General features: G+C 42.2%; 1 protein-coding gene and 1 non-coding gene across 3 annotated transcripts in view; one reads left to right on the top strand and one right to left on the bottom strand.

The window, feature by feature from the left end:
- GPM6B (glycoprotein M6B) overlaps positions 1–22,504 on the top strand; it is a 102,860-nt gene that overhangs the window by 26,492 nt on the left and 53,864 nt on the right. The gene's annotated exons all lie outside the window — the stretch shown is intronic.
- LOC119937906 lies at positions 21,551–21,688 on the bottom strand. The gene has a single exon (XR_005454277.1). It is a non-coding gene; the product is annotated as a small nucleolar RNA SNORA7 (small nucleolar RNA).

Raw genomic sequence — 22,504 nt, forward strand, 5'->3', positions numbered from 1 at the left:
ACATGGTGTCCTAGAAACAGATAGTCTAGGGCCATATTCCATTTTAGAACTGGACCACTAACAGGGGTCTTTAGAATTGAATTTGGCTATTAGCCCAGATTTATTCCAATTTTAACAAATGCTGCTTTGTGCCTCAGCACACTACCCTCCCAACGCCCCGACCCAACTTTGTAACTGGCTGGGGGAGGAGCGGTGGAAAGGGGTGTGCGAACAAAAAACAAAAGCAGTGACTAGAAAGAAAACAGAATGAAAAGAGATGAAGGAAAACAATTCTTCCATAGCAGCTGTTAAAATTTTAAAGAGAAGGAAGACTTCATTCTCAAAAATAACCTCACACATATCTTCCTTTTATTTAAAGCATTTCTGGAATGTTTCTAATTTTTGAGTAATTAAAATGATGTTTTCACAGGCTCTAATTCACTTGCCAACTGTGGCATAATTGAGTTGAGACTAAGACCTTCAGAAACACACCAATTGCTGTGGTCTGGATATTGAACTTTATATTTCAACTTGCTCAGCAAGGATCAGCAAGAGGAGATAATCTTAAATCATATTTCGAGCACTGGATGATATGTATATCGATCAAAAACCTAACAGATGAGAAGCTAAAGGCAGGGGTTAAACTTTGTGGGCTGATAAGAGTTCGGGGCAACAAATACATTCCATACACTTTACAGGTAGCTCTTTTCTCGGATAAATTTTCCATTATGCCATTGGAAGAGGAAAAATGTGAAGAATCCCTCATTAATCACCACCTTTCTGGTCTTGATACCCCACTAAACACTTTAGCGGTTTTGGGTACTTTGTTTAACTGCCTTTTTAAGAATCATTTTATCTTCTACTTACTCTTTTCATTCATTCAATCGTATTTATTGAGCACTTTCTGTGTGCAGAGCACTGTACTAAGCGCTCGGGAAGTACAGGTTGGCAACATAAAGAGACGGTCCCTACCCAACAACGGGCTCACAGTCTAGAAGGGGGAGACAGACAACAAAGCAAAGCATGTGGACAGGTGTCAAGTCATAAGAATAAATAGAAGTAAAGCTAGATGCACATCATTAACAAAATAAATAGAATAGTAGATATGTAGAATATTTTACAAGCCCATTAGACTGCAAACTCTTTTTTTCCTTCTGTTGTATTTTCCTCGGGGTTTAATATTTTGCTCTCCCCATTCAGTAAGTGCCATTGATAATAACATTGATAGTATCAATGAAGAACGTGAGTGGGCTAAGTTTTCTCTTTGAGTATGATGCACTCTGAGGCAGTAATGATAATTGGTTACATTTGTCAGGCACTGACTATGTGCTAAACACTGGGGTAGATAAAATATAACCAGATCAAACACACCCCCTGTTTTAAATGGGGGTTATAATTGACACAGAACAATAGTGGAAGTGCAGTGTGTCAATAATAATAATAATACTGATGGCATTTGTTAAGCGCTTACTATGAGCAAAGCACTGTTCTAAGTACTGGGGAGGTTACAGTGTGATCAGGTTGTCCCATGGGGGGCTCACAGTCTTAATCCCCATTTTACAGATGAGGGAACTGAGGCCCGGAGAAGTGAAGTGACATCCAAAATCACACAGCTGACAGTTGGCAGAGCTGGGGTTTTGGGGTTTGAACCTCTGACTCTAAAGCCCGGGCTCTTTCCACTGAGCCATGCTGCTTCTCAGTCAGTGGTATTTACTGAGTGACTGTTGTGGGCAGGGCATAGTGCTAAATGTTTGGGAGATTACAGTAGAGGTAGACTATAATCCCTGCCCACAAGGATTTATAACTGTAGTTTATAAAGAGAAGGAGAAAGTGCTCAAATGGAGTATGAAAAATGACTTGTATTCTAGTGCAACAGTTGGTTGTTGAGTTGAGAAGTGCTGAGATGATTGTAGGACTAAGAAAAATTAAAGAAAGCCTCCTGGAAGAGGTGGACTTTCAGGAGGACCTTGAAGATGAGGCGAGCTATGGTCTGGTGGATTCTAGGCAGGAGGAGGTGATTATGAGGCAGGAGTCTGGACAGGAGAGGAGAAAAGGAGGCATCACAAAAGTGAGCTTGGGAGGAATAGTAAACTATCACATCGGCATTTCAAGATGACAATGCAAAATCAAGGATTGAGATACCCTCCCCACTTCAAATGGGCCTGCAGGTTTTACCTCTCCCAAGGGAAGACCTGAATGAAGCTTCCAGCCATATAGTTGCCAGTGATTCTTTTCATTCATTGTCATATTTATTGAGTGCTTACTGTGTGCAAAGCACTGTATTACGCGCTTGAGAGAGTAAAATATAACAATAGACACATTCCTTGGCACAATGAGCTGCTTTCCTACCACTACTTTTCAGCAAGGTGGATTTCACTAGGACCCTCTCCTCATACCCATCAGGGCTGCACAGCTGGGGAGTGCTTTGCACACAGTAAGCACTCAATAAATACGATTGAGTGAATTGAATGAGTGGTTCTACTTCCTCCTTGCTGGTCCATGTTCAGGAGACCACAGGAGAGCACTAACCTGTGCACTTCTCAGCCCAGTGGGAAGAATTGAGCTGGCATATGTGCAAGAGCACAGGACTCTTTTCCTCTATCACTTTCTTGTCACTTTTTCTATTGGCATGTTTAAATGTTTGTATTCTTAGTTTAAGATGTAGGCTCTTATTTCATGAGGCAGCCTTGGTAGCAAAGTGAGAAAAACAAAGAGTCTTGATTCGCGCGAGGATATAATGACAATATTCTTCTCTCAGCCGGGTAGTTGGAGACAGATTTCCTTTTCTTTTGTGTCTTTCTGTTTTCAAATAGTTTGGAATTTGGGAGCAAACAAAAGCCCGTCAACAACAATATAGTGGTTCCAAATTTGGTGGGTCAGTGGGTTAAACAGAAGGCATTCTAGAGATAGTAGCTATCAGGAGCTTTTCCTCCACAAGGTAAAGTGATTCAAGAAGACCAGTGTAAAGAATCCTCTTCCTTCTTTCCCTTTTCCATAAACCCCTCTGCCAAAACACTTAATAGAAAAAAAGTTTTACTTTGTTCTGCTGAAAGCGAAGGAGCTCCTGTGGGTTTGATCAGTTGAGGGTTAGAGAGATTATTTTCCTATTCTACCCTCAGGTCTTATAAAGTGCTATCAGAGGCAATCTGGTCTAGTGTAAAAAGCATGAGTCAGGGAGTGAGGAGACGCAGGTTCTTGGTCCTGGTTGTGCCATTGGCCTGCTGGGCGACCTTGGACATTGGCTGTAAAATGTCAGAAAGAAACTTACTCTCCCTACTTCTTGGATTGTGTCTCCCAGTTGGAATAGGAGCTGTATCTGGTTTGATTTCTAGGATCTACCCCAGTTCGTAGCATGGTGCTTAATAAATACCATCATTCTTCTCATGACCCTGAGGATGGTTCAGGGATCGTCTGTTGTAGTGTTGCACCACAGGAAGCTGAGAGCCACAGCCTAGACCCTCCTAGGGACAGCCCAGTCCACTGGTTTCAGTCCCGACTAGGCCGCCACGAGAATGCCGGCAGAGAGGCTGCTTGCAGAACTTGAATCTCGGCCTGTCTCAATCAATCAATCAATCGTGTTTATTGAGTGTTTTCCTTGTGCAGAGCACTGTCCAAAGTGCTTGGGAGACTGAAGTGCAACAGATTTGGTAGACACATTCCCTGCCCACAGTGAGCTCACAGTCCGACAGCCTGGTCAAACCAGATCAATTCTGTTCTTTCTCCTTCACCCCTCACCCCTCTCCATCATCTTACTTTAGCTAGGCTTATGAGTTTGGGGACACCCCAGGGGAAGCCTAGGATCAGCCTGCCTCTCCTCAGCCTTGGGAGCCAGGTTTCTGTAGAGATAGTTTGAACTCCTGATGAGCACAGATCTCACCAAGGGAGCCCTGATCAGGAACAGGACAACTTGAACCCAATCAGTTTGGGACTAATGATGTCAGTAGCGGGGTGGTCTGGAGCAAATCAGTTGCTAAAAGAGTTTGACACTAGGGCTTCAGCTTCCCTTCACCCAGGATTGAGCTTCTAGTAGGTTTGAGCCCAGGAGGGAGTAGTTATTTGTTTTAGAAGCTGGTGTAACTGGCAATGATATCCTAGCTACTTGAATGTGGCTGGAAAGACCCATACCTGACCAACAACCCATGTCACACCGTGTGACGGTCTTTTGTCACAACGGATGTTTTCATCTCTCTTCCCTCCTTTTTAGAGTGTGAACCCAGTGAGGGACAGGGACTGTGTCCATCCTACCTTGTATCTCCCCAGAGCTACAGTGCTAGGCACATAGTAAATGCCTCAAGAATGCCATTATTAGTATTATTTACAACTTCTGGAGACTGCCCCTTTCCACCCTCTTCCAAAATTTGCCAAGGCAACTTTGCATTTGGAGCTGATTTTCGATCATTATCGTCTTTATGTACAACAGCATGGTGCTTGTTCTAAAGATGAACAGCCTTATTCCACAGTATCATCAAAAGCTTACAGGTAGCAAATAATCCAGTTTAGTTTGTGGGGAGGCTACAGAACTTTGAAGTGAAATTATTTATCCAAGTCACCGGAGCAACCTCAATTAGAATCTGTCCATGCTCCTGATTTATGGGTCCTTAAGAAAGTCATCGGATTGGCTTTTGTTTTCTTCTTAGTAACTCCACATCCGGGAAAATGAGGAGAGCATAATTGCCCAGAGGCAAGCAGAAGGAAACCAACTGTTGAGTAGAAAATGAAGTCGATTTTGATTTAATAGTCTACAGTGTTTTGTTTATCTTCTTTTACTGTAGGGTAAGGGAAAGACATTGTGTTTCCACCTGTTTATATGTAATGCTGGTTTGTTAGTCTGCCCTTGTCATGAAGCAGAGAGTGATGTGTGAGTGAACACACGTGAGTATTTTTGGAACAAACTTAGGAAATTCTTCCTGATTATTGACTACAACTTCCAGCTGGGCAGAAAAGAGGTGTTGCATTGTTGAGTAACAGCATTTTAATATTGTTCCTTGGAGTGCTAAAAAAAATATCCTGGGATTCCTGACAACCTTTTTTTGTCACTTTCTCGTGACATTTTAAGGACATCTCTACTTCATATTTCATGAGAACTAAGCCCCACAGTTTGTACCACTAGTTAAAAAAATCAAGGGGGCATTTCATTCATTCATAAAATATGGAACTACTCTGAGATATCTTAAAAAGATAATGCAGCATCCACCAAGGTTGTAATTTTTGTTTTCTTAAAGCCATGGGTGTCTTGCCAGATTTAATTTAGCAGACTAAATAAAATGTCTACGTGGTAACAACATAAGAAACACTCTTCTGGGCTAGACTCATGCTGTCTGTCTGCAAACTCTTTTGTACTCTCCCGAAAACTTAGGCTAGTACTCTGCACTGGTGCTCAATACATACTATTGACATTGACATTCATTTGTAAGGTTAAAGATGTACCTTTTAGCATCTCTAACTTCCCCTCTATTCTTTCTCTATCCAAAAAACGTTTCTTATTTGGAACCTGTAATTAGCTTCATCCAGATGGTATCTGCATACAGTATTTCATTTAAATCATTTTGCCCATTGTACAGTGCACATTAGGTTCACACTAAGAATAGCTTAAGGAGTCTTCCTGCTGGGAAAATGAAAACTGTATGCTTCAGCCCATGTTTAATGCTCCTAAGGAAATCAGATTGCTAATATGACAAGTTTTAGTTGACAGTTCACTACACTAATTACAAAAGATTCGACCTGCAGATGCCATTGTGTCCATGGTGTGTCATTGCTTTGCTGTGGAAAAATACCAAATCTGATTATTAAGAAGCTTAATGTTAACTCTGAACTCTTTTAGCATCATGTTTACTTTTAAAAACTATGTAACTATTCATGTACTTTGGTGATTACTTTGTTAGAGAAGCAGCATGGCTTAATGGAAAGAGCACGGGCTTGGGAGTCAGAGGTCATGGGTTCTAATCCCGGCTCCGCCACTTGTCAGCTGTGTGACTTTGAGCAAGTCACTTAACTTCCCTGGGCCTCAGTTCCCTCATCTGTAAAATGGGGATTAAGACTGTGAGCCCCACGTGGGACAACCTATCACCTTGTATTCCTGCCCAGTGCTTAGAACAGTGCTTTGCACATAGTAAGCTCTTAACAAATACCATCATTATTATTTTAATGAAATCTTTCATCAGTATCTTGTATCTACCCCAGCGCTATGTGCAGTGCTTGGCTCATGGTAAGCACTTAACATATACCATAGTAATTATTATTATCAGGCATGCATTGTGAGTGGATGGTTTGTTTTCAAAGTGATACCTAAAGCTGTAGAATGACATAAGCAGATATCCTATGAGGACCAAGGGTCCAAAGTGACTTTTTCAGTAAGTTTTCTGACCTTACTATTTCTTTTGTAACCGAGAAAGCAACATTGTCATATTTTAAGGAGAGAGAGTGTGTGTTGGCTTCCATATTCACACAGTACTGTCTATGGACCTGTATGTCACTGAAGTTTTTCTGATGGTCTAATGGTTGATTCTAAAGAATACACATTATTTTCCAAAAGATGATTATGGATAGTTGTCACACATTTCACCATATCTTGAAACCTATGCAATTATTTCCACTGACTAACATAGTTATTGTCCAAAATTTGACTTCAGTGTATAGTGAAGTTAAATTTTGGACAATAACCATGCTAGATTATGTGTGTGTGTGTGTGTCTGTGTGTCTGTGTATTTGGAGTTTTTATGATAATTGGTTAGTAAGGAATTTTGCAAACTAGTTATCTGGTGTTAAGAGGCTTGAATAGAAATGTAACAGTTCATTATACCTCTACCTCTAAACAGTTCCTTTCAAAGATTGTGGGTAATGTGTCATCTCATTTGCTTAACAGGGCCACCATCCTAATCATCATTATAATTATCATTGTTTGTAAGGATTCTAATACTGATTAGTATTTACTGAGTGCCTCAGAATGCATATGTTCAATGTGTGTCACCTTATTCAATCTGATTTTTGGAATATGATGGTGGAGAAATGATCACACCCCCAATTACAAAAAACTGGCAGAAGGTACAGAAGTGGAAGTTTCCAAGGAAACCAGTGTTTACTATATAAATAATCACATGAGGCTGTAAGGTCCTTATGGGCAGGGATCATGTGTACCAACTCTGTTGTCCTGTAGTCTCCCAAGTGCTTAATACATTCATTCATTCAGTTGCATTTATTGAACACTTTAGTCTGTGCAGAGCAGAGTACTAAACACTTAGTACAGAGCTCGGCACACAGGAGTGCTCAATAAATGTCAATGACTGATTGCTACTTGAGTTTTCCACAATTTTGGTTTCTGCAAAAATGCCATCCCTGTGAAGTAATAATAATTATTATGGTATTTAAGTACTTACTGTGTGCCAGGCACTATTCTAAGCACTGGAGACCTGGGTGTATAATATCTTCATGTCCAACCTAACTCGCTTGTATCCACCCCAACGTTTAGTGCAATGCCTGGCACATCATAAGCGCTTAACAAATACCACAATTATTACTTTATGCACTCTTCCCTTCACCAAGGATAGGAGGTTGATTTATAAGAAGATTTTTCTTGAGATGATTTAACAGAATGAAAATCTCAGAACTGCCAGTTCACACAGCTTTCTCAGCCTTGACAATCAGGACGCGAGATGCTAAAGACACTTCCAGAAGTTCCTTCTGCCAGGCAAGAAACATCACATCCTGACTTTACCACATTCCCATCATCTCAACTCTCTTTCTGGCAATGGTGGCATCTTATTTAAAAGCTTTCTTGAAGAGATGCAGGAAGATTGTTTGGCATCTCTGCCTCGTTGTGTGTGACCTCACAAAGGCAAGAGGCTGGGTAGTGCAGTAGTATCCAGCGCTTAGAACAGTGCTTTGCACATAGTAAGCGCTTAATAAATGTCATTATTACTATTATTATTATCACTCCTTGACCAATGCCATGTGTGTGCCCACTCCTGTTTCTTCTTATACCAACTCTGTTTTGTGCCAGCCTGTGGATTGTGTTCTGCTGGAACTGACTTGGGTTATGGCTTTGGCCCGGGTTTGGGAGTCAGAGGTCATGGGTTCTAAACCCGGCTCTGCTGCTTGTCAGCTGTGTGACTTTGGGCAGGTCACTTCACTTCTCTATGCCTCAGTTAGCTCTTCTGTAAAATGGGGATTAAGACTGTGAGCCCCATGTGGGTCAACCTGATCACCTTGTATCCTCCCCAGCACTTAGAACAGTGCTTTGCACATAGTAAGCGCTTAACAAATGCCATTATTATTATTAGTGAGGAACATCTGAGATCCAAATGTGAGTAACTTCAATTTAAAGGCCGATCTCAGGTAAGTAGACCAGGTAAGTAGACCTCACCTTGTATCCTCCCCAGCGCTTAGAACAGTGCTTTGCACATAGTAAGCGCTTAATAAATGCCATTATTATTATTATTATTATTATTATTATTATTATTGAGGAACATCTGAGATCCAAATGTGAGTAACTTCAATTTAAATGCCGATCTCAGGTAAGTAGCATCCCCCTTTCTAGCTCACCAAAGACTCAAATATTTTCCCCTCCTTACCTCTCTCCAGATCTGGGAAAGTCATGAGGGAATGAAAAAAATGCCTAACCCAAAATGAGAAGGGAAAGGAGGGAGAACTGAGGAAGATGAGCCTAATAGGGGGATGCTGGGGAAAAGAGAATGAGGAGGAGAAAGAAGGAAAGATCTGGGGAACGGGAAGAGAGGGGGAAAGGGCACAAGGAGGCTATTTTCATTTTCTGCCTTGAAATAGGTGATTTGAAACCCCTGACCCTGGAAGCCCTCCCAATGACCTGGCATCCAGCATTTTCCCAGCCCCCCCCAAGTAGGTCATCAGCCCTGCTGCACATGAAGTTTGCAGAGCTTTTCCCTTCATCTATTGAGGTGGCTGGCCCGCCTGCCGTGGACCAATGTCCTGACTGGTCTATAGATTACCATGGGACCGTGTATTACTTTGAGAAGCCGGACAGCCCAAGCTGGTGCTTGTGTGTGTATGTGTGCATGTGCACGCGTGCACACATGCACACACATACACACGGATCATGAATTCCATTACTTGGCATCTCTTTTTAGAATTGTCAGAGTCTGGAGTACCAGCAAACTATATTAAGCGAAAGAGGCCTCCCTCAGTGACTCCTGGTGAGTCAGTGTTCAGCTAACAAAGCTCCTTTCTCCATTTTTTAAAAATAGAAATTTAGATCAGACTTTCCAATTATCAGTAAAAGGATAATTTTCCATATGAATTCACTGTTGATCCTTACTGTTTAAAAGGATGTGCTCAGGGGCCAAAGCACTCATATTTTTAAGTTAGTCTTGAAATCAAATGTTGCTTATATAACCTACACTGGAAAGTACTGTGAGTCCCTTGAAGAGAGATTTACAGTATGTTACAGGCAAAAAGTTCTGCTTCTAGAAGTTTAAAAGACTGCATTGTCAACCAGGGGTAGCTTAAATTGTCCATTGTCCTGTGATTTCTAGTTTGGCAGTCAGATGCGAATTCACTGTGTGGTGATTGGCAAGCTTTTATTCTGTTTGTTTGTGTCAGGGGTACAGTAATGCTCTATCTGCCATCTACAGCCTACCATTTAACTTCTTGCTACAGTGGTCCCTCCTCTCCTTCCTGTCTTCCATTAGCTTTCCCTTCCCATAATTGAGCCAGATAAAGTTTGGGTTTGCTTTGTCTTGAATTCAATTAAATTTGGTTTTGTAAATTTTCCTCAGTGCCAAAAATAAGCTTCAAATCGGAGACCAGTCAATCATCCAGTACTCATTGAGCCTGCACTGAAAGTACCGCACTGAACTGTATTTCTTTGGGGATGGTTGAGCTTAGAGAAAACTGCAACATGGTCACACTCCCACGAGAAGCAGTGTGGCTTCGTGGAAAGAGCCCAGGCTTGGGAGGCAGAGGTTGTGGGTTCGAATCCTGCCTCCACCACTTGTCAGCTGTGTGACTTTGGGCAAGTCACTTCATTTCTCTGGGCCTCAGTTACCTCATCTGTAAAATGGGGATTAAGACTGTGAGCCCCACGTGAGACAATCTGATAACCTTGTATCTAACCCAGCGCTTAGAACAGTGCTCGGCACAGAGTAAGCGCTTAACAAAAACCATCATTATTATTATTATTGCTATTCGCTTGGTCGGGAGATTAGAGAAGCAGTCTTTTCTGAGTTACGAGTCCCAGGCCTTTTGGATTTTTATCTGCAACACAGCGCAGATGAACAACTGATGAGTGCTTAGAGGCAGAGTAGTGAAGTCAAATGCTGCTTTAAGGTTTTCATATGTTTTCATGTTGGGGCATGGACTCTGTTCCAAAGATAAAGTGCCTTTGTTTATCGACTTCCACAGTGATGCCAATTTCAAGTGTTTAAGAGATAGTGTTTTTTCCATTAGGGAGGGAAGGGAAAGCTCACTTGTTGATCCCGGAAAAACAGTTCACCTTTTCCTGGAGACAGGCTATCTGAGAGCGTTCTCCAGCCTGGGCACCACAGTTTTCCTATCCTACCAAGCCAATTAGTTGGAAGTATTTAAATGTTTTCCCCTTTCTCCACAGTATGTCAGTCAGTGGAATAATACCTTGCATTTGTGGTACAACGCTTTCATTTTCTGAAGTGCTTTCACCTCAGTTACCTCAGAGAAATTGAAAGATTGGGGAAAAACTTATCTCCCCTCCAGACTGTCCTTTTTTTCATGATGGAATTTTTTTTTAATAGCATCTGAGAAATATGAAAAATGCCTCCCTAGGCAGTTATGGTTTTCAAATACTTCTACGGTGGCCCTTTGCTCACCCAGTCACTTCTAATCAATATATAATGTGAAGATATTGATGTTAAACTGCCTAGTATTAGCTAAGTAAAAGAGACTATGATCAGGGGCAGCAGTGTTGTCGAGGAGGGAGAGGAGAAAGGGTAGCCATGATGTAAAGCTACAGAGGAGACAGGAGGTTTGGGACCATTAATAGCTAATTAGGGGAACTTATAGGAGTAGCAATGGGAGAACAAGGAATGAAGTGTTACATAACAAGTGGCCGTAATCTTAGGGATGTGAGAAAAGTTAGAGCTGTTAGAACGTTGTTTCTCTTTATGAGTGTATTATACTTTCCAAACGCTTAGTACAGTGTTGTACACACAGTAAGCGCTCAATAAATGATTGAATGAATGAACATCCCTAACCTTTAGGGTGGCTGCTAGGGAGGCAGATTCTATACTATACTTTTCTCTAGCATCCAGTTGCCTGTTAGAATTTTTTTTTAAAGTGTAATTTTTATGAAATACTTCCTTTTAGGAGATGAACAAATGTAGTCGCATGAGACAGGCAGGGTGAATTCTAAGAAAGGAGCCTATCTGTGTTTTGTTTGCTGACTTGGTGACAGCCATTAAATATGGGGAGACCTAGAGGGTCTGTCAGTTCCAATCAATCAGTGGGATTTATCAAACACTTACTATGTGCAAAGCACTGAACTAAGTACTTGGAGAGTATAATGCCACCTGATTTAGTAACCTCATCAGTAGGTGGGCTTGAAGAATAGAATCGGACCACTTTTGAAGAAGAGCTGGGAATGGTGAGGGCTGCCCTTGGTAAATCGTGGGAAAGTCATTACATAGGGAAGTGGCTCTGTCGTGTTCTGTCCCAAGACCTCAGGTTGAGTGACTTCTATCTCTCTCTTGTCCTTGTCTTTCCATTGGCAGCAAGACGGAAGGAAGGCAGAGATTTGTGTCTTTGGACTTAGGTGAAGGGGGACTAGGGGTGTGGACTGAACTGGATTGTGCATTAGTAGGTCTCAGATCTGGCCGTTTTGTGCATCCTTTTCCGGCTTGAGGAAGGGAGTGGAGGGCCATTGGACATGCGCAAAAGACTCCTGCTTATGCAGTTTTATGGCTCTGGGCCCTCTCTGGGATGAAAAGTTCCGGCAGCCTAAGGGAAACAGTGTTTGTATGCCTTCAAGGGCAAGGGTGCCCAGGCTCCCATTAAAGTTACACTGGGGGTTCAGGGTACATATGAAATGTCTTCCTGGGACTTCCCTAGTGCAAAGTTCTGGCGGGGTGGGGGTGGGGGTCTCCGCCAGAAGGAAATGTTTTAAATTGAGAGGCGTGTTATGATTCCTCTTTCAAGAGGTACCTTGGAAGAAACGGGGCAGACAACGTTATTTTAAGTTCAGTTTTGGCTTTGACCATCAACAGAGAAAAAGAAGCCTCAGTGACCAAATGGAAAAGGATAATCACCTCGTTGGTAGCAAAAGAAAGTGAAAAGTTACATCTTTTTCTTTCCTAGAAAAGAATGCGCTTCCTGTTTGCCATCCCTGAGAGCCTCTGTAGGGCACAATGGTTCAGTGTGTGCAGATTGCGGGAACAAAGACTATAAGAATGGCTCGAGAGGACAGTTTTTTCTGCCAAATATTAGCTCAGTTCAAAATCATGTGACTAGTTCAACGCCTGACTTCTGCTTCCAAAAGCCAAAGAAGGAAAGAAGTCTCCCTAGCACCTTGGGTTGCCATCAACAATATAGAGATCTATATACGCAACACAAATTCATCCAGAGGATGTGTGAATAGATGTGAACACTGGGCATTGTTATTGCTTTGAAAACTTGGGCGGAGCCTGGAATCCTTCTGTATTCTGTTGATGATGGTTATGTTATCTGTTAAGCACTGTATTTGCCAAGTACTGAGCTAAGTGCTGGAATAGATATAAGATAATCAGGTGGTACATAGTCTCTGTCCCACATGGGGCTCACAGTCTGGGTAGGAGGGACAGCAGGTATTTAATCTCCATTTTTCTGACGAGGCAACAGGAGCACAGAGAAGTTATGTGACTGTACCAAGGTCATACAGCTGGTAAGTGGCAGAGCAGAGATTAAAACCCAGGTCCTCTAAGTCCTAGGTCCCTTCTGTTTCAACTAGGTCCCGCTGCTTCTGCAGTATAAGAACTTTATGGTTTGCATTCTGCCATCCTTTTAAGAAGAAAGCCCATCACCATCATCCTTGAGCACCCAGGAATCCGTAGTCTGGTTCTGGTTTGGGAAATGATTCATTGTTGGTATGGAAGTGCCTGGTTTCCTCAGGGATGGAAAATGCTAAATCTCTAATGACAAACTCTTTTCCTAAATTGGGGGTCTTCACTTGAGTTTGGAGTACCTGCCCCTTGAAGTCTTGGCAGCTGTCTGGGCCTCAGGAGTCATAATGCTTCGGAAACCCTTACAGTTCACTGCAGGTCAACTGTATAATGCAGTGAAAACTCCCTGCCTTGGGGGAAATGAGTGGTTATATCCTGGGAGGTGGCTTTGGCTGCGGTGGTCACATTTGCCAAAGTGTTATGGTATAACCGACAGGAGCCAGCCACTAGAATAACTCCATGGACTGGCATTGTCAAGGCCCTGAGAACGATTCATCTTTTGTCTGACAAATTTATAGCCGTTCCATGTTTTCTAGCTCTTTTATTAATGGTTTTACGTAAGGGAAGCCGAGACTGAGTGAAGACTGATTTGAAGACCAAATATTCCCTTTAAAATTGACTCCATATGCATTGCGATGACAGGACTACATAAATTAGCATTCACTTGCCAGTGTGCGCTGAAAAAGACCACGCGTACAACAGTGGGGCTATTCTTTGTTTTGGTTGGAGAAGCAGCATGGCTTAATGGTTAAAGCATGGGCCTGAGAGTCAGAGGACCTGGGTTCTAATCCCGGCTCTGCCACATATCTGCTCTGTGACCTTGGGCAAGTCACTTGAATTCTCTGTGCCTCAGTTTCCTCCACTGTAAAATGGAGATGATACATGTTCTCCCTCCTGTTTAAACTGTGAGCCTTGTGTGGGTTAGAGACTGTCTGACCTGAGTAACTTCATCTACCCCAGCTCTTAGAAGAGTGCTTGGCACATAGTAAGTGCTTAACAAATACCATTTCAAAAAAAGAAAAAAGCCATTCTTATTCTGAATTTCTCCATCTGCTTGTGGACGTTAGAGAGATTTCAGTTAGTTGCCTAAAGGCACTGATTGGGTTAAATTAATCATTAATTAGATAATAATAATGATGGTATTTGTTAAGCACTTACTATGTGCCGAGCACTGTTCTAAGCACGGGGTAGATACAAGGTTATCAGGTTGTCCCATGTGGGGTTTACAATCTTAATCCCTATTTTACAGATGAGGTAACTGAAGCCCAGAGAAGTTGTGACTTGCCCAAAGTCACACAGCTGACATGCAAGTATAATTGTGAGGTTTAAGTGCTGGGGTAGATACAAGATAATCAGATCAGACACAGTCATAGACACAGACATAGTTTGGGTAGAGGGAGGAAAGTAAAGTCCTCCCCATTTTACAGAGGAGGGAAATTAAGCCACAGAGAAGTGAAGTGAACTGCCCATGGTCACACAGCAGGCAAGTGGAAGAACGAGAATTAGGACTCAGGTCCTCTGTATCCCAGGTCCATGCTCTTTCCACCAGGTCATGCTGCTTTTGGAGGGTGAAAATCGTATTTCATCACACGTGAATTAATATGCATTTGAATTAATTTTCAGTAATAAAATTTTAACAAAAAAAAATTTGAAGCCGCACAAACCCAGGAAATGTTGTACTTATAAATGGTAAAGATTGGGAGTATATCAGGATCAAATACAAATCCTTTAAATTACAAACTTCTCTTTCCAATTTAAAGGCCACGTCCAAGAGGCTGGGGACAGTGGACGTCTTATCCCAAATAAATCGATCAGTCATATTTATTGAGCGCTTACTGGGAGCAGAGCACTGTACTAAGTGCTTGAGAGAGTGCAGTTTCATTTCTCAGATGAGAAAACTGAGACACAGAGGAGATAAGGACTAGTCCAAGGTCGCAGAGCAGGCAAATGGCAGAGCCAGGACTAGAACCCATGGCTCATGACTCCCAGGCTTGTCTTCTTTCTGGCAAGCCACACAGCCTCTTTCATGGTTCTAGGAGCAAACTTGCCAGGAGCTCATCCTGTGATCTGATCTGCTGACTCTCCATTCTTAGAGAATGGTTCTTATCTTGGTCTACATTTTAGAAGAAAATTTCAACTCCCATTGTTGTACCAGGCACAGAAGTAGAAGACCTTTTTCCAGCCGTTATACCAACCATTTATATTCGTATTTTATGTTGTAATTATATTCTTATATAGTCTTATTACAATCTTATTAATAATAATAATAATAATAATGGTATTTGTTAAGCGCTTACTATGTGTGAAGCACCGTTCTATGTGCTGGGGGGGATACAAGGTGGTCAGGTTGTCCCATGTGGGGTTCACAGTCTTAATCCCCATTTTACAGATGAGGTAACTGAGGCACAGAGAGGTTGTGACTTGCCCAAAGTCACACAGCAGACAAGTGGCAGAGTTGGGATTAGAACCCGTGACCTAGATTTAGAACATTGAAGGGAAGTAACTATTCTTTTCAAAACGAGTGATAGATTCTATTCGTAGAAATAAGATTGCATCAAATTTTTACTCTGCTTGGAATCTTATTTAATTCCATTCTTTGTATAAAAACAGTAGTCATTATATCCATTGTGCTACAAAAATTGGCAGTTGGATTTATGATGTGTTTTATCGTGTGGTAGGATTAAGTATTCATAAAAAAAAGATAAATATTACTTTTTGAGGAAGTGATGGTGTTCTGTGATTGAAGGGTCTAATCATTTCCATCAGCATTCTGGAGCTCATCGTTATTTTAATTTTAAGAGGGCTTTACAAGGAGCTGCTGAATTGTTACTTAGAGAAGCTTGAAACTAGTGCACTAGGGAAGTATGGATAACAGGGAGAAGTGAGCTTAAGTACCTCTCTCCTATTAGGTGAATTGCAGTGTTCATTTAAATCAATCAATGGTATTTATTGAATGCTTATTTTGTGCAGAGCACTGTACTAAATGCTTGGAAGAATACAACAGAGTTGGTAGATATGTTTCCTGCCCGGAAAAAGCTGACCTTCCAGCGGGGGAGACGGACATAAAAATAAATTATGGCCCTGTACATAAGTGCCGTTGAACTGAGGATGGAGTGAGTATCAAGTGCTTAAATGCACAGGCAACACAGAAGAGAGCGGGAGTAGGGGAAATGAGGGCTTAGTTTTAGTCAGGGCAGGCTTCTTGGTGGAGATGCGATTTTAATAAGGTTTGAAGGTTGCGAGGGTGCTGGTCTTTCATATACCAAGGGGGTTTGAGAAGTTCCAGGCCAGAGGGAGGATGTGGGCAAGGGGTTGGTGACGAGACCAAAGTACGGTGAGTTGGTTGGCATTAGAAGAGCAATGTATGTGGGCTAAGCTGTGCCAGGAAATCACTGAGATACATGGTTAAGCCCTCCTATGCTTCTTGAGGAAAAATAGGAGTGTCTAGTCCATCCACCAGCTAACTCTTAAGTGAAGCTAGTCAGGATAATGGATTTCATCTCAAAGTTTCTTTCCTGGGTTTTTTTTTTCTTTTTAAATCCTTTACCCAAATCCAGTTTTGCATTTAAATTACATTTAGCCTGTTTCTCTGAACATCAGTCCTGATCATGGTTTTCACATTTTTACTCTTTCTTTTGTATAGCAAATCAGGAAACAATTGCACATGTAAAGACTAAAAATATTTTTTTAAGTATTCATTAAGTACTTTACTGTGTGCAGAGCACTGTACTAAGCGCTGGGAGAAAATACCCAGGAGGGAATTAAACAAGATCCCTGTCTCTCACAGTCTAAAAGTTTGAGAGGTGAAGGGATTGGAGACAGACAACACAGGAGTGATGAAACATAAAAAACACAACTTAAACAGGGTGGCCTAGTGGATTGAGCATGGGCCTGGGAGCCAGTAGGACCTTGGTTCTAATCCTGGCTACGCTACTTGTCTGCTTTGTGACCTTGGGCAAGTCATGTAACTTCTTTGGGCCTCAGTTACCTTATCTGTAAAATGGGGATTCAGAGTGTGAACCCACGTGAGACATGTACTGTGTCCGACCTGTTTCCTAGTGCTTAGTTCAGTGCTTGGCATGTAGTAAGTGCTTAACAAATACCATAAAAAAAAATAAAATAGGCAAATGGCCAAAATAAGCCCCAACTCTCAGCAGTGATGGGGAAACCTGAGAGCGTGCAGGAGCAGGGACACTTAGTGGCCGGAAGGAAGGGGACAGTTACAGCCTTTCTTTTCTCAGCAGGGCTGGAAGAAGCCGAGAGTATGTGGAAGCAGCTTTTATTTCCATTTTTGAGTACTGAGGTATTCCAGTTGGTGAGCCTGTGTTTACATAAATCAAAAGTATCATGTTACTGAGCCCCAAACACCTGAATTCAGGACCCACACATCTGGGAGGAAATAGATACTGATAGTGAAAACTTGTTTTGGTAGGTATAGATGTCATCAAGATTCCACAGGCTTCTGGCTGGGTCTTTTAATTCCACTTAATGTTCCTGGTAACCCCAGTCAGTTAGTGGTATTTATTGAGCCCTGGCTCTATGCAGAGCACTGTTCGGAATGCTCAGGGGAGTTCAGTAGAGTTAGAAGACATTATTGGGTAGGGACTGTCTCTATATGTTGCCAACTTGTACTTCCCAAGCGCTTAGTACAGTGCTCTGCACACAGTAAGCGCTCAATAAATACGATTGATTGATTGATTATCCCTGCCAACCTGGGAGCCACAGTAATAGTAGTAACAGCAGTATCAATTGAGCACCCAATTGTTGGCTTGCCAACCAACAGAAGGAGAAAGATGGCGAAAGGGTAGAAAGCAGAATCGGGAATGGGACATAGAGGTCTGATTAAACACAGAGCTTGAATTTGAGAAAGTCTTGGATTCCATAAAGTATTTTATTTCTATGGACAATATATTTTCCAAGACACTTTACCTTCTCTCTTTTCCCATCTCTCCCCGTACTGGGTGGTCTGCTTCAGTCCCTAGGTAGAGTTCCTAAATTCCTTCATTTTTCTCTCCATGGAATACTAGCATCCCTGGTTGGTTTGGTCCAGGAGCCAAGGGAGATTCTTGTTGAAAGTAAAAGCCTCCATCACATAACTGGTTCCAGGGGTTTTGAACAGCCATTAGCAAACACCTCAGTGTAGGGAAGGGGACAGTCTTTAGGTACACATGGTGTAGAATGCGCACAATAGAGTCTTAGTGTAGTGTGACCCAGTTTAAGGGAGCTAGCAACCCATATCCTACAATCATATGAGTAATCACTTGGGAATTTCATCAGGAGTGAAAGAAAAAAAAATTATCTGGTCCCAGAAAGGGCAAAAATTTTTGTGGTATGTGCAAATAAGTCACAGAATTTTGGAACAGCGCTTGCAATGAATTGCTCCGCTTTACAAGTATGAGAAAGGATGGATGCGAGCTGGCCAAGAATGTCACTGCCAAACTTTAGGGAAACCGAATCCTTTCCGCAGAAGCAGGCGAAGGCTTAATCTTTGCCATGGAATTTTCCCTCGTTTGACCCAAATGGATAAAGGAAAACTATTATATAACTCAAACTCTGTAAGAGTTCATCCTTTCTAACTCAACTGGATTTGTCTGGGGGGAAAAAAGCTTCTCCCCCCTCCCTGCCGATTCTCAGAAAAGCAGCATGGTTCAGTGGAAAGAGCCTGGGCTTGGGAGTCAGAGGTCATGGGTTCTAATCCTGGCTCCACCGCTTGTCAGCTGTGTGACTTTGGGCAAGTTACTTCACTTCTCTGTGCCTGTTATCTCATCTGTCAAATGGGCATGAAGACTGAGCCCCATGCAAGACAACCTGATTACCTTATATCCCCTCCAGCGCTTAGAACAGTGCTTGGCATATAGTAAGCGCTTAACAAATGCCATCATTATTATTATTATTATTATTATTACTTAAAGGGCAGGGAAATGTGTCCTTGTGCAAGTGTGTGACCATGGCCCTCATCCCCCTTCTACTTTACAGCATGGCCTAGTGGAAAGAGGAGTAGTAAATAGTATTATTAAGCAATTACTGTGAGCACAGCACCGTACTAAGCACTGGGAGATAATAAGCAAGCAGTAATTAGACACAGTCTCTTATGTCAGGGAGCTTAGAAGAGAGAGAGAGAGAGCCCAGCTGATCAAATCACTCGGGAGGTCATTAAATTTCATACTCTATTTTTCGAGTGGAAGTTCTATTTTTGCACAGTTTGTCACCCCAGTTGTAGGCTCCTTGAGGACAGGAATTTGGATCTTCTGCCTCTCTTTTACTCTCCCAACCACTGTGCTCTCCCCTCAGTCGATACTATTCATTGATTGGGTTCAGCAGGTTTGGCTTCTTTGGGAGGCTAATGGGACAGGGCCTTTGTGTAGCCACATTGGTTCTCCTGCCTGTGGAGGTGAAGTTGAGAAGTGCTGTTGAACTCCAATGGTTTATTTAGGTTCGATTGGAAGTCACAATCCTTGCACTTCCCAGTTATTGCAATTACAAATTCTGTCTTTGAAAATGGCTTTATACGCTCAGCTTTCTGAGAGTCACTTTTATTTCAAATGCTTTTAATGTTTATTGCTATCTAGGATCATTTAGTATCCATTTATTAATTCTGATTACTGAGCATCTACTGGATGCTGAGCACAGTACTAGCCCTTGAGTGAAATACAGTAAACATAAAATGCACAAACTTTGCTCTCTAGGGGTTTCTCATCTCATAGGAAAGACACCCAGATATAAATTATGTACAAGGTGGGAGACGAGGAGGAGGAAGGCTGCAGATCGAACTAGAGAAGCATCTGTTAGAAAAGATGGATAAAGGAATAAATAAGTGAGCAAAAGTGAACAAATACCTAGAGTATGAAGGTGGTTACATCAGTAATGATGAGATGACATAGGCTACTGGGATTTAGTTGAGGAATGTTTTCTTGAGGAGGTGGGATTTCAGGAGGATTGTGAAGTTAGGGAGAGATGTGGTAGTAATAGTAAAGGTGTTTATTGAGCACCCACTGGGTTTTAATGTGCTATATTAAGTGCCCAAGAAAATACAACAGAAGCACAGTACACATTCACTGTCCACCAGGATCTTCCACTCTGAGGAGGAGACCAACAGTAAAATATTTAAAAATGGGGTAATCAGAATAAATTGACTGTGTGATTGAACATGCATATGTGAACAAGTACGGAGGGAGGCTATACATAAATGCATATGGATGTTCTAGAAGTTGCTGATGGGTTGCTGGGACATGGTTTGGGGACTTAATCGGTGAAGACTTATTGGAAGAGGTGGGAGTTTTAGGAGGATTTTGAAATTAGCGAACATTGTGGCCTAGTGGATTTGAAGGGGAAGGTGGAAGGATTTGAGCAATGGATCAGGTGCGGCAGAGGCAGAGAATGGGACAGAAAGAGGATCTTGGAGGAGTAGGGAGCATGACCTGGGAGTAGTGGGTGAAGAGAGCAGATATGTAAGAAAGCTGTTGGACAGTCTCAAAGCTGATGGCCTGGAGTTTCTGCTGAATGTGGAGGGAACTAGGTAGCCAAGGAGGCTAGGGAGAGAGAATGCCAACATTTTTGTAATCAAGTAGCCCTGCAGCTCTGTCTCCTAAACCCTCCTCTCTCACTGCTTTTTTCCTGAAAGAATCTACCTGCTTTGGCATATGTCTCCTCCTTTTTACCAATTCTTTACTGCAGGGGAACTAGAGTAGTAAAAAGAATTGGGTAAAATGTTGAAACATTCTAGTCGTGGAAATAGGATCCTGAAATATAAAGCCTCACTTTTCAGCAGTTTATTTTGCTTTTCCATTTCATTCAAGAAAAGAATGAGAAAGGAAAGGGACAGGACAGAAAGGGAGCAAATTTCTCTGCCTCTTTGCCAGATTCTTCAGTTCTTTTTTCTTTCAATAACTACACATCCGGGGCTTCTGAAAGCCACTGAAATCATTACAGAAAGTTAGTTTCCCAATGGTTGAAATGGTCCATCAGCTTTGCAACTGAAGGTAACCAGAAAAAAGGGCTCAAAGCTCCATTCATCAGCAGCAAAAGGAGTCTATGCCACTTGATGAAGCCAGGGTAGCAGCCGGTGAGGAAAAAGTCTTCGAACTGGCAGTGTGGGACTTCTAAATCATTTTGTTTTATTTTATTTTGGCACAGTTTGGGGTTTCTGCTGCAAATTTGGTCCCTCGTGTCCCTGGGTAAAATTTCCAGTTGTGGGTAGTCTGGCTCAATTTATAATGCACCATAACCTTGGGCCTCCCAGATTAATGTTTTTTTTTTTTAGGAAATGCCAGCTAAAAAATGTGGTAACAGACAAAGCCGTGCTAAAGTATAGTTTTCTTTTTAAGAAAATGAGACCTCAGAACATGAGGAGTAGTGTGGCTTAGTGAATATAACTTCAGTCTTAGGCCGTCGAATCATTTCCGACCCATAGCGACACCACGGACACATCTCTCCCAGGATAGTAATGATGGTATTTGTTAAGCGCTTACTATGTGCAAAGTACAGTTCTAAGCGCTGATGCCCCGCTCTCCTTCAGCAATCGTTCCGGTGGTGGATCCGTAGAGTTTTCTTGGTAAAAATCCAGAAGTGGTTTACCATTGCTGCCTTCCGCCCAGTAAACACGAGTCTCTGCCCTCGACTCTCTCCCGTGCTGCTGCTGCCCAGCATCGGTGAGTTTGACTTGTAGCAGATTGCCTTCGGCTCGCTAGCCACTGCCCAAGCTAGGAATGGAATGGGTAGGCTTCTGCTTGACTCTCCCTCCCGTAGCCGAGACTGGTAGAGGACTGGAAACTCTCCAGGTGTGACCCTGAGAGAGGCGGAGTCAGAGGACCTGGGTTCTAATTCCGGCTTTGCCAGTTCATTTCTGTGTGATCTTGGACAAGTCACTTAACTTATCTGTGCTTCAGTTTCCTCACCTGTAAATTGGGGTTTCAATACCTGTTCTCCCTCCGCCTTAGACTGTGAGCCCTGTGCGGGCCAGGGACTGGGCTGACCTGATCATCTTAAATCTTCGCTGTGCTTAGTACATAGTAAGTGATTAACAAATTCCACAGTTGTTATTGTTTCCTTTTTCTGTGTTTGGAACATATTTAATGGTTTTTGCCATCCCTGAAGGGATGGGCTTGTTTTTAATTTGAGACTTTTCTGCTGGATAATTTTTTCAAGATTTTTTTAAAAAATTGAACAGTATTTAGAAAAATTCCACAAGAGAGAGAAAGGGAAAAATCCAGGAGGGTTTCCATTAAGGCATTTTTTAAAAAACTTTAAAATATGCCTGTGTTCCAACTTCTTATGGGTAAACCTTACCTCCCCCCATTTCTCCATTTGCAGCGATTCATACAAAAATTAACTGAGTAATAACACTGCATGGTAACATTTAACAATTTTTCTTTTCTCCCTTGGAGAAGGAGCATGGCCTAATGGTTAGAGCACAGGCCTGGGAGTCAGAAGGACTTGGGTTCTAATGCCAGCACCACCACTTGTCTGCTGTGCAAACCTAGGGCAAATCAGTTAACCTCTCTGTGCCTTAATCCCTCATCTGCAAAATGGGGATTTAGACTGTGAGCCCTGTGTGGGACAGGGACTTTGTCCAACTTGATTAGCTTGTATCTACCCAAGCACTTAATACAGTG

The sequence above is a fragment of the Tachyglossus aculeatus genome, chromosome 15, assembly GCF_015852505.1.
Source record: "Tachyglossus aculeatus isolate mTacAcu1 chromosome 15, mTacAcu1.pri, whole genome shotgun sequence".
Taxonomy (NCBI): Eukaryota; Metazoa; Chordata; class Mammalia; order Monotremata; family Tachyglossidae; genus Tachyglossus; species Tachyglossus aculeatus.